General features: G+C 39.3%; 1 protein-coding gene across 6 annotated transcripts in view; it reads right to left on the bottom strand.

Moving 5' to 3' along the window:
- Positions 1 to 19384, bottom strand: part of LOC122787740 (protein rapunzel-like) — a 212582-nt gene extending 193198 nt beyond the window's left edge. Inside the window, exon 1 of one of the 6 annotated variants that reach the window (XM_044054606.1) lies at positions 19258 to 19384. The gene's annotated coding sequence lies outside the window, so the exon portion shown is untranslated. The other 5 variants (XM_044054607.1, XM_044054608.1, XM_044054611.1 and 2 more) reach the window with 5 other exon arrangements.
- Positions 19385 to 19736: the final 352 nt, after the last annotated feature.

Below are 19736 nucleotides of genomic sequence, written 5' to 3'. Positions count from 1 at the left end.
GTTTGTAATTTATTTCTCAGAAGTCCAGGCAAACAGTAGGAGACCAGCACAGAATCCTTCACTGGTGACAGGTATTTTGCTAGAGGTGAAGTCACCCACTTTGACAGCATGTGTCCTGCTGGTGAGCCAGCTGGCTACCAATCTGGTAATTTAGGGGTTCATTCCCAACTGGAAAAGTTTCTCTATAATACCCAAGTGGGGGATCATGTCAAATGCCTTGGCTACGTCAAGACAGGTGGTATGCAATGTCTTTTCTTTGTCCAGGTGCTTGGTGACTTTCTTGAAGAAGCCATCTATGTTAAACAGGCATGATTAACCTTTAACGAATCCGAACTGGGTTGGGTCCAGAGTTAAGAGATTACCTATGTCCTTGTTAATAAGGTCCATAATGATTCTTTCCATGGTCTTAATGAGGCTAGTCAAACTTATGGGCCTATATTTCCCAGAGTCGGGTGATGGTCCCCCTTTGTGCACAGGGATTACTGTTGCTGTCCTCCATTCCACCAGAACATAGCCAGTTTGCAGGCTGTGGTTAAACAGAGATCCATATGGGTCTGTTAGGACATGTTTTAAGTTGTTTAAAAAGGTAACCCGGGATGCTATCAGGTCCCACTGATGCCGTGTTTTTGGCCTTAGAGAGAGCCAAAATTACCTGCTCTCTTGAGATAATAAGCTGAGGAATGGTTGGGGGATGACTGGAAGGGGGGGGGGTGAAGTCTGCATCAATGTGTCAGCTAGCATGTTGGCTATTATTGCCAGTTGAGTATGGGTGGTGCTATCCGCAAGCAGTTTAGCACACAGCTGGTGTATTCCTTTTCAGATTTCAGATGTAGCTAAAGAATGCCTTATGATTATCCTTAGCTAGGGAGGCTATTTTGTCTTCGTAATTACCTTTTGAGGACTTGACAAGATCTCTGATTTGTTTATCTAAGCTAAAGATGGATTTCTTCCTCTGCTGAGCCAGTTCCAAGATGCTGAGCCAGTTCCCTCTTGTTCTTGGACATTAGTTTCTTTCTCTTGTTGTATAGCCTGTTTATTCTGGGGATACACTAGGGTGGCTTGTTTTTTTGGCAAAACTTGGTTTTAATCTGATTAGGTACAGCCGATTCTATACAACAGCTTAAGTGGTTATAGAGGGCATTGGTGTACACCTCTTCATAGGAGTCTGCGTTATCTATGTTCAAGGGGCCTTTGAAACTTCTTATACCATTACTTAGTAGGAGGTAGTTTGTCTTTGAAAAATTTTTAAGCTGGGTGAGGTATATGATTTTATAATTACACCGAACAAGACTGATTTATGGTCCAATCTTACCAGGGAGGGCATTATACTGTGGGGGGGGTGCAATTCTCTCCGATGTTACTGAGTACTATGTCCAGGACATTTGAAGTTCTTGTGAGTGTGTTGATTGTCAGTGCAAATGCTGTGGAACAGCTAAAGTCCAAGAACCTCTGAGCCAGCATGTTTGGAGTTATGTACATTTCCCAGTCAAAGGTAGGAGAATTAAAATCGCCCATGAGTAAGGTGTTGGGCTGTATGGCAAGTGATTCCAGTAAGTCCAGGTATGCGTTCTGCTTTTCTGGTTTCATGGTGGGAGACCTATAGCTAGCTATGATGTGGTAAGGGGGCTTTTCCTATAGTTAATTGGACGGAGTAGCTCAAGAGAGTCATACTGTTTGACCAGTCTTGAGGTGTACTTATCCTTAATGTAGATGGATACACCTCCTCCTTTGGTTATTTTATGCTCAGTTTGTGGTCTGAACATATGGAAGGCATTGTAGCTCTACATGTCCGGGGTACTTTCTGCACCTTTGAGCCATGTCTCAGTGACTGCACAGACATCAGCATCTTCCAAAGTGAGGACTGCTTCTAGGGAGTGCAACATCTTGTTTAGACTCCTAGCATTTAGCAACAGTACCTTGAATTTATCTAGAGATTATTTTGTTATGTTGGAGGTTGGTTATTTTGACACTGCCTAAGTAAGGTACAATAGGGGTGGCTAATACCTTTGCCAGTATCCAGAAACCTAGAAGAGACAGGTGCTGACCATCTCTGGGAAAGCAGTGTGGACCAAGTTATCCCAGACTTACAGATATTGGATCCCCTTGGACTGACACCAGAAACTAAGCCAACTGTTAAAGTCAATCATTTTTTGTTTGTATTGCGGCATCACCCCAAACAAAAAAGACCATAGTGAAGAACTTCTCTAAAGCAAACTTCACACTACTCAAGACTGGTGTGGTATCCTTCAAGGCCCCTGAGTCAGAGGAAACCACAACCCAAGCTGCGGAAGCCCTTACAAATGCCTTCTATGAACACCTCCAGGACTGCATGGATCAGGCAATCCCAAATAAAACCAAGACTCTTTCCACAAAGGGCAAACGTCCAGTCTGGTGGACCCCAGCCATTAACAAACTTTACAATAAGAGGAGAAAGCTATTACATGATAGAACAAAATCCATAAAAGGGAAGTCACCCCTGATCATTATTAGTAAAAAAATACGAGCACTCATAAAATCAACTAAGGCCAATTTTGAGAGAAAAATTGCCATGGATTCAAGGACAATCATAAGGCCTTTTTCAGCTATGTTAGGAACCTGGGTGGAAACTCACAGATATGCTCAGAATTAGTCCAAAATGATACAAAAATCACTGAACCCACAGACATTGCCAACATACTGGCAGACAGGTTCAGTGCAAACTTCACCCCTCTCCCCTAAAGGAGAGATAACTATCCCAGCCGAGTGTAGCCTCCCGGACATCTCAAATGCGCAGGTGAAAGCTGCTCTCTCTAAAGCTAAAAACACAGCATCAATGGGACGGATGGTGTCCCCGGCTGTGTGCTATCCGAGCTAAATGAGGAATTAAACCCGCACATAAGGCAGCTGTTTAATCTCAGCCTTACCACAGGATACGTGCCCAAGGAGTGGCGTACGGCAACTGTGGTCCCACTCCACAAAGGTGGCGCCTCTACGGACCCTGGTAATTACAGCCCCATAAGCTTAACAAGTCTAGTCTGCAAAGCTATGGAGAGGATCATAATGGAGCTCATAAACAAAGATATAGGGGACTTGCAGACATTGGACCGACCCAGTTTGGCTTTGTCAAGGGAAGATCATGCCTTTTGAACTTGGTGGACTTCTTGAAATAGTCACCAAGGCCATTGATGAGGGAAAGGCAGTCCATACAGCCTACCTTGACCTTGCAAAGGCTTCGACACAATACCCCACTTTCGGGTATTGTAGAAAAACACCAGCTTAAATGTAAACCCATATGTCACAAGATGGGTTGCAAACTGGCTTAAGGACAGAACCCACAGGGTTAGAGTTGCTGGCTGTGTCAGACTCCAAGCCGGTCACAAGTGGTGTCCCACAGGGCTCGGTCCTTGGCCCCTATTGTTTGGCATCTACTTCTCAGAAGTACAGGCCAACATGGGAGGACTTTGGCTGACAAAGTTTGCAGATGACTGCAAACTGGGCGCCATAGTGGAAAGTGCATCGGACACTGATAACCTTCAGAAGGGACTCACGGAAACAGATAGCTGGTGCCAGAGCCATGGCCTGAAGTTAAGCGCCAAAAATGTATAGTCATACCCTTGGGAAAAACAAGGTAACCCCAAGCTACCATATAGGTGGCAATCCACTAAGCACAGAAGAGGTTATCAGGGACCTGGGGACCCAGGTTGACAGTGGCCTTTCTTTTGACACTCACATTGCTAAAGTGGTTAGAAAGACCTTCTACATTGCCCACCTGATCATGAAGGATTCACATCCAGATCTAGTGAGGTCATTGTTCCCCTGTACTCTTCACTTATCAGACCAATGATCGAGTACAATGCCCCATTCGGGATGTATCTCACCCGACATCTGCAGCAATTGGAGAGACCCCAAAAGTTCCTCACCAAAAGGATAAAGGGACTCCAAAATCTGTCATATGCTGCCAGATTGAAGAAACTCCAGCTCTATTCAGTCGCATACCGTCTGCTCAGAGGTGACATGTGCCTGACATACAAGGCCATGTCCAACCCGGAATTAATGGACATGCTCCACCTCAAAAATCCAAATCCACCAAAACCACTAGAGCAAGCGACTTAAACCTTAGCACGGATATAAATAGGGCGTGCTGGAGGGATAGATTTATCACTCAGAGACTCCTATGCTGTGGAATAAAATCCCGGTCCATGTGAGGCAGAGCACCTCGCTGACTCTGTTCAAGAGAAATCTAGACCTGTGGATGGGAGATCGTAGGTTTACCCCGGGAATCATCTCTGGGTCACTGCTGGACAGAGGCACAACAAACTAATGGGCACAGTATTTTTTCATATAAGGGGTGGCGTAAGCCACAATAATTTGGGCTAGGCTTATAAATGCCTTAGGGCAGATAGCCTAGTATAAACCTATGAACCTATGAACCTATGAACCTATCCTTGGAAAAGGCAAAATGATGCTTACTGTTAAGGCTTATACCTGCCTGTGACATAATCTGAAAGACCAGTCATGTCTCTCTTCATCTAGTTGAATGAGGTAGGTCTCAAGTCATTCATCCCCACATGGACTATGATGGAATCATACCGGTATTTGTGGCTGAGTGATCTGAGTGCTTGAGTGACTTGATGGAGCATAGCACTTGACAGACAGCTAACTGCAACCCGCTTCATATCCAGCCTGGTGAGGAGAACATCCTTGCCTCTCACAATAGAGTCACCTAAGACCAATACATTAGGTTTTGTGGTGTTATACTGTACGGGCTTATTTGCAGAGACATTGATGTGTGTGTTATGTGTTGTGGTTTGATATGTTTGTAAGTAGTTTATGTTTGGAAGGCCTCTAATCTACTGTTACTAGTAAGTACCTCCCTCATATGAGTGTGTCATGTCCTTATTTAGTGTGGAAAGTGTGTGCGCGTGTATGTGCTGACAACCTGTTTGGCATTCGATTTGTCCTTATGTGAGAGTCTTGCCTCCAATTTCATAGTGTAACTACATCTCTCACATAAAGTATTTGTTTGTTTCAGGAGTAAGTGGTTGTCGGTACACATGAGACAATTGCTACATTGCCTCAGGATTCTCATGTCTATCAGGCTGGCCACAGAAATGATGGGAAACTGCCCATCCATGACAACAGACTCTTACTCTTATGTTTTATTAGAGAGGGGACTGGACTGTGCTGGTAGCGAGGGACTTGCACTTTGTGTAGGCTAAGGTTGAACAATAAGGCAATGCTGCTCAGTGTACAACTAAATTGCTCCTACAGCAGCAGAAAAGCTTGGAAGGGTTTCACTGACAGCTGTTTAAGGACAAACTAAGCTTCTATGCTTTTGCATCTATACAGGGCATTGCTAACTATCGCTGAGCGAAGAGCAGCACTACGCAAATGCGAGGCTTAAATATGAGCAAAGAAAAACAAGTTTTAAGCTAACTACCAATCAGGAAAGCACACAATAAACCTTTCATCAGCAATCTCCAACTCAGATAGGTTAGAGCAGGACATTTCTGTCACAAGGAAACAGAAAAACACCTTCATAATGTAGAATAGCTGGTTTGGAGCCCAACTGCAACAAGATCACAAACTATCTACAACAGTCCTATAAACTAACAGAAACAATGTAATACAGTGCAATTAACAACTTAAAGCAGAAGTACAGTCACTGTATATAAGAGAAGTGGAAAGAAAAGCCCTTTTGTGTGATTCCCAGCTCAGACAAACCAGGTAAATACCTACTGCCACTAACTGAATAATCCCAGTCCTCCAAATGTAAAAGCACAGTAAAGGAGTGTCCAGAGTGAAATGTTACAACAAACAAACAAACAAAGATACGGATACAGCAGTATACTTTTTTTAAAGTCTGATTATTCAATAAGTACTTTGCTTTGTATAAATGAGCCAACAGCCACTCAACTGTACAGAATTTATAAAGGCTCTGAAAACAACATATGCTGATTAACAATCCCTCAGCTAATAAAGCTACATGCAGAAATCTCAAGTGATTCCCCAATCTGAACAGACAAACGGCCTCTTGATCTAAAAACAAATGCTTGCTACAGTGTAAAAATATACTACCTTATCCAACAGCTAGCTGGATAATGAATTTAGAGCAAGTAAATCTGCAGAACAGACAAGGAGAGTCAAAATGCACTTTTTCAATATAAGCACAAGGAAAGGCAAATAAATAATTCAATATATCAACAGCAATATAGAAAGGGATGAGGTTATTAAGCTCAATTTACAGTAGGGATAGGCATCTTAAAATCACCAGGTTTAAAAAAGGGGGAGGATGAGTGGGAAAAAAATAGCATGGAAACCAACAGTCCTTTAGTGTATGCAGACTTTCTAAATCTTTTCAGCAACAGACAAAGGGCCCAGAAATTCACTGTGTATTTAAGTATCACTCCGACAATTTAACCAACGAAAAAAAAACATGTGAAATGTGCAGCCTAGAAAATTTAAGTGCCTATCTCTCACAAAGGACAAAAACACCAGGCTAAGCAGATTTCTTAAAACAGAAAACAATGCAGCAGGTCAAACAGAATGCAGTTGAATCAGTCACAGACAAAAAAAAATAAAGCTTTACTCTCCAAACACACATGGAATCCCAGCAGTGCCTTGGTTTACATAGGCTTGAAATCTTTTCATCGGTCTGAACAGTCTGCAAATAAATGAAATAAATGCAGGACATAGTCAAGACCAGGAAATCCAGAAGGAAAAGTAAACACTTCACTCCCTCACAGAAGTAAGTTACAGGCATGACTGATAACAGGGTTATTAGCTTGATAGTACAGAGAAAGCAAAAACATTAAGGAGGATTCCACCCTTCTGCATATCTAAATAAAACTGTAAATTATTTTTTTACAAGACCTGTTGCTCCTACTACTATTGAACAGTTAGTCCCAGGATATCACTCACAACAAAGCATTAAGTAAGCATTCCACCTTACCGTAATGTATTCACTATGGAACATGAATCATGTGGTCCAATTTCCTGTTTCGTGGCATAGTCAAATACACGATGATGAAGAGGGCAGCATATATCGAATATCTGTCTCATTATTTCAACCATCCCGATATAAAAGGAGATGGTGTCCGAATTGAAGAAAAGTTATGTTTTATGTGTACCAAAGGGAGGTACAAAGTAGGGACATAACTAAGAAAGCAGCAAAAGACTGAGAATTTGGAGAGCTGCATGACTTATTAGTGTGTCAGAACGACAGTACTGCCCTTTCACAGTTAAAAAGCTCACAGAAATGTCAGATGTATGCTAAGTGGCATGTGAGATAAGAAAGCTGAAAACAAGTAAAACCAACAGTAAAAATAATTTTTGAAACCTCCAGCAAGAATAAGGAGTCAGTCAGACATGGTACAGAGGAAATCCTTGTGAGAGTTATGTTATAAGTATACTAACAAGAAATTATCCATTATTAATCCAGTCTGTAGATGTGCAAAATGAATTATTCTAAACTATGTAAGTATTCAGTCAAAAATAGTGCATGTATAAAAGCATGATCAAGAAAAGTAGTTAATTATGAATACAACTTGAACTGAAAATGTATAATGTGAAATGTGTTCAACATAAAAGTATTGAAAAAAAACACAACCAGAATGTTACTGGAAATCTACGAAGAAAAACCTAAATGAAATGCGGAGTTTACACTAGATTTCTAAGAAACTTCAATTCCAATAGTTGAGCAAAAGAGAGCAACTTGAAACAAGTTAAACTACCTACTTATTCCGGGCATTCAAGTAAAACAGAAGGGACAGAAAGGGTTTATTTGCAAATATAAAAATAAGAAATACAATCCTTGCAGCTTATACTGTCAAAAGTACCATCTATACAGTGTTGTTTGACTTGTCAACTCAGTGTGGTAAAAAGAAGGTGTAATGTGAACGCAGAATTAAAAGGGGAATCACAAAACATTCAATCTGACAACTTTAAGATTTCACAAACTTATTTTTTTAGACATTTCAGAATATATCTGAATATGATAAAAGCCTAGCAAATCTGTAGTGTGTGGTCCAAGGAAGTTTCGGCAGCTTTTGCAAGCTAGGACTGATACCCAGTTAAAGTGCATGAAAAACATGAATTTGATTCAGAAACAAATACAGCCTAGGGAATGTGCCAATAACATGGTTGCTACAGTGAAGTTATACAAAATCTAGATTTGTAGAGATGCATAACATTTGAATAAGGCTATAAAGACAAACCATTAACTACTTCATATGATTGAAACAGTAGTGCCACGTGTCAGAAACAAAGCATGTTACTCTTCTTGATGTAAATCAAATCATGAAATATACCAATAAAGTTTAATTAGGAAAGTGCAGTGTTGTGTACTTTTAATAAGGTACTGATTTCTAAGACTTTCCGTTGCTATTTTGTCAGACGCTGCAAAATTTCAGAGAGCTACTGCACAAATAACCAAAGGTCATGTTGGTGTTTTTCATATAAAGGGATGATACAGACATGGGGCCAAAGGAAGGACTGACATGATGATGACTGTCTGGTTTACTGAATACACATAGAATGACCTTGAGATAAAAATGACTGTAAAACAAGAGCTACAGACATGAGCAGCATGGACTATCTTTTATTATTAGAAACTTTAAAGCAGATACCGAAAACAACACAGACATAGTACAGCTGTTTCAAACACGGAGATCCTCAAGAATTTTCTAAGAATGCTGTAATACTGTTCCAAGATTATTTGGAACCTACTGGAAGTAACTGAATTGGACATTGGAATAGGATATGAAACAATACTAGAGTACAGCAAAAAAAAACATGGAAATGATAGAGTATCTAAATTCCCCACACTGAAATGGTTTGGTGTAGCTAAATCTAATCACATTACAACCGGACTCCAGCCAGAATGATAATGGCATGATAAAGCAGGAAAACAACTAATTTCCACAGTATAAAGCTGTGAAAAATACCACTGCTATACTTTTGTGTGAAAAAAGACCATAAACCACTGCCAAGTATAGTTAAGAAATCCTTGCACAAGGCATCACCAAGGCTGCAAAGTAAGTGGAAGAAACTGCAGAAATACGATTTAAATGTGAAGTACAAATCAGGCAAGGAAATGCATACAGCACACATTTTGAATAGTTTGCGTCTGAAACACTTACCAGACAATCTGTTCAGGAAAGAACTTACGGTGAAATGAGCACTTCCACAGTTTCCAATGACCAAAGAAAAGCAGGAAATACTTCAAAAGAATACTCGGAGTAATCTAAATTTTGGATGACTTCAAAATATAGAAGTGAAAAGCTGACTGAAATAAATGTCTACTATAAAAAATTAAAACCAGATTTTTTTTTTATTTAAAGAAGAAATAAGCTGTAAAACCTAACCACAGGAGGAAATAAAAGCTGGAAAGAATACAAGAGTTACATCTGAGATCAGTGAAGTGCAAATAAAGACTTCATGATGTCTTACACTGGCTAAGCACATCAATGTAACAGGTAGGAGACTGTTTTTTGTGCAACACATACCATAAAAATAATTAAAAAAAGAGAGATTATCTTTATGCAACAGAAGGCTGACCGAGTTGGAATACATGTGTTGCAGTTTAAAGATTTTGTTTCCGTTTATGTAATACATGTTGCCAACCATTTAAAACATCCAGAGATGTCATTAAGTTAATGGGACACAAGTGCTGGTATTACCACTTCATTAAAATTACAATACAAGACTGACTAAGCTGGAACAGAGACTTTTTGCGTAAATAACATGTGTTGTTGACTATTCAAAATATCCAGAGGTTATTACATGGGGCACAAGTGTTGCTATTATCAACAAATTAAAACTATGTTTTTGAAGCTTAGAATACTACATTTTGTTTCCTGTGAAAAGATCCACATTATGCAAGCATGTAATTACAGGAATTTCAACTTTTAGCCTCTAAACTTAACTATCTACAGTGTAATCATCAAGGAAGAAAACTATATGAAAGTGGGAAAAGCCACATGAAAAAAACTCAGAACAGTATCAACAACTTTTAGGTAAATGTTGCATCTACAGAAATACTCTCTCTACCTCATGGTTAACATACTGCCTAATAAAACCAAAACTACAGTAAACACAAGGCACCAATAAAGGCAGTCCAGTCGTGTTTCAAGAAGAAGAAAACTCCCAGCAGTTTAACAAACAGTAGTAGTAGTTTATAGGTAAAGATAACTCGCAACAGTCACTCTGTAAGACAGTGGTTGCCTACATTTTCATTCACAGGTGGCAGTTGTCAACTTCCTATACCCAAGACATCCCCAATGGTAGTTTTAAAACTGCATGTTTTATGAAGTCCTCTAATCTAAGCGACATGACCAGACTGATGAACAGTCTTGGCTCCTGGTCACATTTATGTGCTGCGCAAGATCCCCAAGAGGGATGTCTTGGGTACAGGAAGTTGAGAACTGACACTTGTGAATGAAAATGTAGGCAACCACTATCTATTACAGAGCAACTGTTGCAGGTTATCCTTCACCTATAAACTACTACTAGTACTTCTTTCGGCTTTTCCCGGTTAGGGGTCTCCACAGCAGAACTCCGGTCCGCTAATGATTGGCAGTAGATTTTTTACGGGTGCCGAGGTGCCAGCTCGACTCCCAACCTTCAGCGAAGCCCATTCTATGCATGTCTTTCGAACGCCACTCGACCACGCGGGGACATGCAGACTCCACACAGAAGGCGCTCCAGCTGAGAACCGAACAGGAGAACCTCTTGCTATGAAGCAACACTACCGCTGCACCACCGCGGCTTCAACTGCTGGGACTTTTCTTTTTCTTGAAGCATAGCTGGACTGTCTTTATTGGTGCCTTGTGTTTACTGGAGTTTTGGTTTTACTACTTATTTACTTCTCCAGGAATCCATCGGATTTAACATACTGCCTACTCAACTGATGATGGGTTTTAGACTAAAGAGGACAGTGCATACCTCTCCTTTCTTACTACAGCCTAAAAGTACAAGCTCTTGACAAGACAGAAAGCAAACCAGGCAAGTCAAAGCTCCCCTTCTTGCAAAGAACAGGAGGAAATGGTCTGAGCAAGAACAAATCAAAATTCTACAAAAAATAAAAAAAACGAGTCAGCAGGAACAGCTGTTAAGTGTGAACATCTGAGATTTTTATTGTTCATTTAAATGGATGGAAATCTATTACATAGAAATGAGACAAATGTTTAATCAGAATATATTCAAAACAGACTCTTGAGTTACAAACACTTTAAAGAAACTTCCAATCAAGAGATGTGTCGAGAAGTGTCTAGTGACAAAGAAGATTCTTACCGAAGCACTTCCACACTTGTTAGTTGAAATTTGGACCACAGACTCTGCAAAATATTTGGTATAGACGGTAGACTACAGAAAAAAGCAGGAAGGTACTCAGAAGGAATGAAAATGCTTAGCTGTGTTTGTGGAAAATAATGAGAAAAACAATACTAATACTGTAGAACAAAATCACTGAATGAAAGCAAAAAACATAAATAAATAAATACTGAAAATGTTCTTTCATAGTGGGGAAAAGAGTATCCACTGTTGTACAAAACTCCCTAATGTAATTCTGAGACTCATAACTGTGAGCCCTTAGAATTACAAAAAAAAAAGTTACAGGAAAACAGTAAATGTTGAAGATCATTGATCTCCTTTAAATTTTTTTATTATTACTATTTTTTTTTTGCGATGGAGTAAGCCCACCTTGCACCCTTAAATTTATATATCCCTACTCAGGCATTACTATAAAGAAAAAGGGAAAATTCCAACAAATGCAATCTTGAAGTTACTATACATAAGTCAACATTTTTGACTATTCAGTCTCGTCTTGCTATTTCGGGACTTGCATTAACAAGTCTCCGAATACAAAATGTCTGCCAATGTACAAAATGCAGAGTTTATAGTACGACAAAGATAAAGAGTACAGTGATGTACAGCATGTATGAAAAAGTGAACACATGTAAAAGCTACTTCATACAGTCAAGTCGGAAATCTGTATAAACAAATGGGAGTTTGGTATACAAATGGGAGTTTGGCATAATGGTTAAGGTGTTTTCTTTACAGTCACAAGGTGCAGGGTTTGATTCTCCCATGAAGAACTGGCTAGGCTTAAGTGGCCCACAGGGACAATTAGCCTAGTACCAATCTATAAACCTAAGAGAAATATGTAATGCATATAGTGCATCTTTAAGACACTGGTGTAGTCAGTATTGAATGTGAATCATGTAATCTGATGTCCTTTTCAGTGCTACCTAAAATATATCCTGATGAAACTGGCAACACGTTAGTTACATGTCTATTTCAATCAGCTGGAAACAAATGTTACAAATGTCATAGCTGGTTCACTCATAATGAAAGAAGTCTGAGGAAACCAAGGCAAGGTAAACTACCAAACCGTCACAAGTGTCATTTGAAATTCCTACGGGCCCGGCTGTAACTTTGATCTTCAGTATAGCACAATTACAACTGCAAGTCCAACACAGTAGTATCTCACAGTATTTTCCCTTCACAGAGTACAGCTGTATGCTCTTGGATTTATACAAGCAGCAAGGAATGTGGGGGCTGTATGACCTTGGATTTACACAACAAGGAATGTGGGCACACGGCTCCCATGTCAGATGGCAAAGGGGGGCTGAAGCCCTCCCCAGCAAAAATAGTTGAAATGTGTAGTAGTGGGTTTCAGACTGTGATGGTTAGTAAGAATCCTAATTTACTTTTCAATGTGTCAGGACTCACAACATCAGGTCTTGCACTTCTGACAGGCAGCATGCTGTCAAAGATAGCAATCACATAGCAATCACATGCAATATACAGCTGCTATGTGACTAGTGAAATGGAAGTCTAAAGCAATTAAGACAATATGCATATTTATAAGTTATGCATACTTACTAGTTTGCCAGAAGGCAAAGGAAATAACTGATGAAACTCTCATTGTTCACAGACAATGACCGACTACTAGCTAGGAAATCCAAGAAAGGTAACACAGCTAGGTCACAGTCACAGGAGGTGGAATGTTTGTTATTATTTGCAATGTGGATGAATGCTGTACTGTTACATTGGTAAAAAAAAGCAGCTATAATTTACTCAGTACAGATTACAAATGATGGACCACTGCTGGCAGTTATTTAAAAGAGGAAGTGAAATTATCATTAATCTGCACATAATTTTAAATGTGTCCGGATACTTTTACATGTTCAATGTAGAAAGCCAAACAATTTCAATATCTTTAAATCACTTAGGAAGCTCTACACTGTGACACACAACTGCATCATCTTTGTTTCAGTACTTCTTTCATTTAGACAATTTATTTATCTTAACATCCATATTGTTCAGATTCGTCATTCACTACAACGGCTACCTGCTGAGTACTGAATCACCTTTAACATCATTGTGATGGCATACAATGCCACACTTGACCAGAGCCCTGCAAATGTATAAGATAGTCTGATGCACAACTGGCCTTAGCGGGTACTCCACTTAGTTGTCTCAGGCATGCTACTGAGTCAAGCTCAACATCTAATGAAGGCAATTTCCATTCTGTCTGTGGGCCACACCTGAAGGATTCACTACCATGGAAGACTTGCAAGTGTAACTTTATGTACTGCATTAGGAAATAACTTAAAGATAAAAATGTTTCAAAAACATCCACAGACCCTTTTTCATTTACATTTTAACTCCGTTATATTCCAGTATGATCCCTCAGGTTGCATTTTTCTAACTAAATTTCTTTGTTGTTTTGTTAATTCATGTTTGCACTTTGTAAGTAACATTCATACTTCACCAAGCACATAAAGACTGGCTCACTTGATCCTTTTGGGGGGTTTATTTTTAACTGTTGTGAATTTAAATTGTCTGTGTATTTATAATGTTTAACATATTTAGAAATGAATAATACCAATGGCAACACTACCCCTGTGCTACAGCTCTTACTATACAAAGGTTAGTGCCCTGTCTTCTTTTTAATTTACCAACACTGTTATTAAGGACAATGCTACTTGCTCATTTAAAATATTCACTAGACTGGCCCTAATTTTACAACTTTATGGCTGGTGGTTATTTACTTTCTGTGCATCTCTTGGAGTCTGTTTAATTAAAAAAAAACAACAATGCCCCCAGTTATAATAAAATAAGCATGTTGTGTTCCCTGCCTGCCTTTCACCTCTGTTCTTACCAAAACATTTATATCAGCCCTTGGAGATCAATCTGCAAAATATTCAGTTATGATGCAGCTGGCACCCAAGTTGCCAATGTCCATCCTAGATCCCTGGACTTATAAAAATTCTCACCTAATGTTCTTCAACTTCCAGTAAACACAGCCAATCCAAAGTAAGAACAGACAAGCAATGCAAAATTACAAAATGGGAGTACCAAAAGAGGAAATAATTCGGGAGTGTATTGTATACAGTTTAACATGCAATTCAGGGTTCATAGACAGCTGTAAAGCTCACAAGCTGGTCTGCTTTCTTGCATAACATCAAACTGAAGCATGGTTAAAAATATAAGGCCTGCAGGACACAGCAGGCACTCATACCTGAACAGTCACTGAAAATTCACTCACTATATCCCGCACACACATGCATGCACGCACATATACAGTTCAACACAGCTTTACCTTTCACTGCACATATCAGCAAATGCAAAAACTATCAAGTAATCTACCAAATCAACCCGTGACTGGTTCACCAGTTACCTTTCCATGCGCCAACAGGCTGTACAATGGAAAGAATCAACCTCCCCTTTCTTACCTACACCCACAGGAGTTCCCCAAGGATCAGTACTTAGCCCCCTCCTCTTCAACTTATTCATTAACAACTTCCACCTCTCTATCCCTGAAGCCTCAATCATCCAATACGCAGATGACTCCACTATCATCTGCTCAGCCTCCTGCCCCTCCAAACTTCTACTCTATACCCAAACAGCTTTCTCCAAAACTGAAACATGGATGCAATCTCATCATCTGGCCCTAAAATGCCAACAAAACAAAACTTATGATATTCACTGCCACCAAAACCTCCCAGTTCCACAAGGCCCAGTTTTCCATCAAAAGTCACAATAACACCCCTCTAGAAATAGTTCCTAGTACCAAGCTACTTGGAATTACCATCGATGAAAACCTAAAATTTGACTCCCACATCCTCTCAACAATCAAAAAAACCCACCAGAAAATCGGTCTCCTCTACAGACATAACTACTACCTTACTTCATCCTCTCGACATACCCTTGCATCTACCTTCCTTCTCCCCTCTCTCTTGTATGGTGCTCCCCTATTCTCCAATCTACAACCTGGCCTTCTTTCTAAACTCGAATCCTGTTACAACAAAATCTGCAAATTTGCAACCAATTCTAAGAACTCTTCCCATCACTGTCACTCCCTACACACACTAAACTGGCTAGAACTCCACAACCACCTACAGTACCTACAACTTACAACAGCCCACAAACTCATCTTTAAACCAACAGAATGCCCCTCTCTGGCTAAATCTCTAACACCCTATACACCTACCCGCACCCTGAGAGCCAAAGACCAAAACCTCCTACATATATACAAATCCATCCACCCTCCTGGCTAACTATTACTATCCCACACCATAGCTAAGCTATAGAACAGTCTCCCCACACCACTACGTAATCTACCTAACCAGAAAAACTTCAAATCCATGCTTCTCTCCCATCTCTCCTCCAAATGGGAATGTCCTTCACATGCTCCCACCTAAAAAACACCCAACTAACTCCACACCTAAAATCATCACTTCTTTACCATCTTTAACAAACCTCATAGATCTTGCTCAGAACATCTTTCCAAAAATCTTTTGCATACATGCCTCTGGTCTACCTTACTCATATTCTCAAACTGAAAAGCTCTAATTGCAAACCAGAGTGTATATATTACTTGTAAAACTGTTACTCCTGTACAGCCTAATATTGACTCATGCTGCTCACTTTATATATTATAAAATTTGGCAAGTCTCTGTAATTCTGCCTTTGTAAACTGTTTGAACTTGCATCATATAATGATGCATATTCTGTATACTTAGATATACTATAATGATGTAAACCTATTTTGTTTATATTGTATATACTTTATATATGTACTGGAGCTTTTCTCCTCGGGTCTCCACTGAAAATTGACCACTAGCGCAGCTGGACTAACCCGGTTAACAACCAATAAATAAATAAATAAAGTATATAAAACACACCTCATTATACCTGTCACGTGACATTATTTTTGAGAAAACAAAGAGCAAGCTAACATAGCCCATATGCAAGCTAACATAGCCCAGATGTTGAATTCAACTACAACTGCTCCACTAAATAATTACTGTGCCATCACTGCTACACTAACTGCATATTTAAGCTTCAAATCCTATGGACTATGTAATGACAAGTCACAACAGGTCTTTTTCTGATCTATCCATGACAAAATTATGTGGACAAAACCATTTAAAAAGCTAACTCTCCATGACACTGTTTATTATAATGTTTACTTTACAGCAAATGGTCCTGTTAAGATGACACCTTTATAGAATTATCAATTGAGACTTAGGCAAATTTACAATCATATAGAAGTAATCAAACTATATTAACATGACAAACATTATACTTCACGTATATTGCTGTACATCATATAACCTAAGTAATATTGCATAAATTATTCGGTACTTACGTATTATCACAACCAAACTGGGAATCTGGCATATCTCCTGATGTTATCATGAAACAAGGGTTTTATAATGTGAAAAGGGGTGTGTGGACAGAAAAGCAGTACTGTTTCACCTTGTCTGTGAAACAGGAACAGGAATTTGTTTCAAATGCGTCTTCCCAGGGGCGGCCCTTTAGCGCCGAGAATTAATACAAAATGAAATGAACAGGGCAGGTGAAAAAAAATGCAGCAGTTTTTACATTACCAAGCACATATACTTTCCCAGTCAAAAGGAGTCAGGATTGTGTTTAATCTTACTGAATATTCCTGTAGGAAAACAGATTTCCACCAATACTCAACTCATTGCAACACATAAAAACACATGGATTTCATCCTGTCTTGAGCCGAAGGCTGTTTGACAGGATCGCAGTGCTGTAACCCTTTCAAAAGAAGACATGAAAGCACGGAAGAAAAATGTCTTCCACGCTTTGTTTCAGTCCTACATAAAGTCACAGCTAAATGAAATGGGTAAAAATGCAGATGCAAAGAACCACAGTACTGGCAAGCCTGAATACCCGGTGTCACAGGCAAGCTGGTACTGTATATGCCTTAACCAATTCTTACCTTCACTCACAGTAGTAAAGCATGCTACCCGGAAGGAGGAATCTGGCCATTATTCCTGTCCCTGTTGGAGAACCGAAGTGATAAGAGAAGTAATTTGGACTTTAAACATCCCTTGTCAGTGCAGGATAAACTACTTTCATGATAACTTTAGGAACTATGGCAACTTAGAAATCTGGTTGCGATAATACGCAAGTATCAGTTATTCAATGCCTGCCTTTTTTTTAAACAAGAAACATCTTTATTAAACCATCACTTACTACACAGACTATCATGCATTTATATAAATGAAAACAAACCACACTGACACAATCCTAATTGCAAGCATTTTACACAACAATACTGACACATTCCCAGTTGCAAACATTATACATAACTTATAATTTATCCAATGTTTCTCACTCAAACATTATACAGCTCATAAGGCCTGCCGCCTTTTAGACCTCATTCCTCCCTTGTATGTACTGTTCCCACAATTCCCACTTTGCTCCTACCCTTTTCTAAAGATATCCTTTCCAGTTGTTTTATCTTTGTTACTATATTCATTACTTCTAGTACAGTTGGTTTAGATTTTAATTTCCATTTTCTAGTAACTGCTTTTTTTGGCAGCTACCATTATTAGATACAGCATGGCTTTATCATATCCCGACAATCCCGATTATGTATCATAGCTCAGAAAAATGATCTCCCTTGTCAAATCAGTCTGCCCACCAGCATCTCTAACAGTGCATCCCGCAGGGAATCCTTAATGTCCACCAACTCACTGCACTCCCAAAAAATATGTTCCCAGTTACCTCTTTCTTCCCCCTCACACCTCCAACATTTACTGTCTGCCTGAGGAAAAATTCTCTGGAATCCACTTGGGGTATAAAAATATCTATGTAACCTTTCCAGGCAAAATCCTAAATCTTCTGGATGTTGTTGCATATTGAGGAGATATACATATATCCCCCATTGTTTCTTTGTGAATTTCTTATCCAGTCTCTCTTCCCAATCCTGCCTAACTCTAATAGTTATCATGATCATGCAATATTTTATATGCTCTACTAATTATTCCTCTTTTAATGACAAATTATGTTTTAGATTCTATTAAAAACTCTACTAGTGCTGGTTTTTCATTTAGACCATCCTTATGATTTTTCTTTGTTTATACTCCGATATCAATCCCTGATACAGAAAGCAATCTCTAACCTACAGTCCTAATAAATTATTGGCGTCTTCCCATTCTATCGTCTTTCCCTCTGAAATACAACCCAAACATGCCACTAAAATGCTTGGATATGATACGCTATACCTCTCATCTTTCTCTAATTTTGCCTTGACACTCCTAAAATTTTTGATTCTCTAATAAATAAGTGGAGTCAGTCAATAATACCAGGCAGGAGTGTTATTAACGTTTAAAGTGATTAGAATGATATTTCAAATTGTCAAAAATTATGGGCATTTGTCCCCCAATTTTGTACAGATTTCTTGAGCAAAAAAAGAAAAAAAAACAGAGAAATATGAGGTACTTAGAAAAGGGTACGCACAATATCAAACTGAACGCCGCATTACACTAAGCCCGCGATACTACTGAATGAATGAACGTCAAGCTCACTCATATGCGGTTACTGCATTTCCTACAAAGGATGAACATCTGGACGGAAATGTAAAAGGTAACCTGGGGGATACCGTCTCTCCTCCAATGAGCCATACCTTAAAGTCTGGGACCGTACCATCTGAGGGTTACAGCAGCAACAGCTATTCTAAAACTGCCGTCCCAATCTCAACATGCACTCCTATTACTGTAAAGACGTACCCACAGCTACATAAAACTATCAATCCCTTATAAATCTAATAACATTTTTTTTTAAGAGTATATGTTAAATCCAGTACTGTGCGTTACACTGTACCTCCTGCTTCTCATCAATATCCGGAAGCAGACTGCTGCTGCAAGGACAGAAGCTCATGGGTTTCACTTCAAAAAAGCAAATAACGTACCAGTCAAGATATTTAGCTAAAATATTTGCTCTACTTGTTACCTGGACAGCCGTAAAAGGCTGTAATTACTCCTTGATGATTTAGTCTCCTACACGTCAATGCTTAGTTCTACTAAAACTACAACTGTCAATCCCGCTTTGGGCGGGGCTTGTTTTTCTTTTTCCTGGATACTGTCGACCCTGCGTTTCTTAAAGGCGCAGTATCCAAAGGAATTGGCACGATGCACCGGAGAAGATTAGAGTCATTTTTAGTCTGAACGTTAACGTTCTCTTTAGTAAATGTGCTGTTGTTTTGCTGGTTAAGAATATATACTTTAAGTAACAGTTTGCATACATTGCAGTGCTCCATTGGTTGGGCTCACTTATCAATGTGTAGGGGCGACAGACTTTATTTGAAGAATACGTGTCTCCTCACAAGTAAAAAATGAGTCAGGCTGACGGTGATTTAAGTAAAATGCGATGATTTATGTCAGAGCAATAGTCTGAAAATGTATTTATTTATTTCTGTTTGTTTTTCGGGG

Source organism: Protopterus annectens, chromosome 13.part0 (genome assembly GCF_019279795.1).
Source record: "Protopterus annectens isolate FY-2018-M chromosome 13.part0, PAN1.0, whole genome shotgun sequence".
Classification (NCBI taxonomy): domain Eukaryota; kingdom Metazoa; phylum Chordata; order Ceratodontiformes; family Protopteridae; genus Protopterus; species Protopterus annectens.
This window is presented reverse-complemented; position numbering and strand designations above follow the sequence as displayed.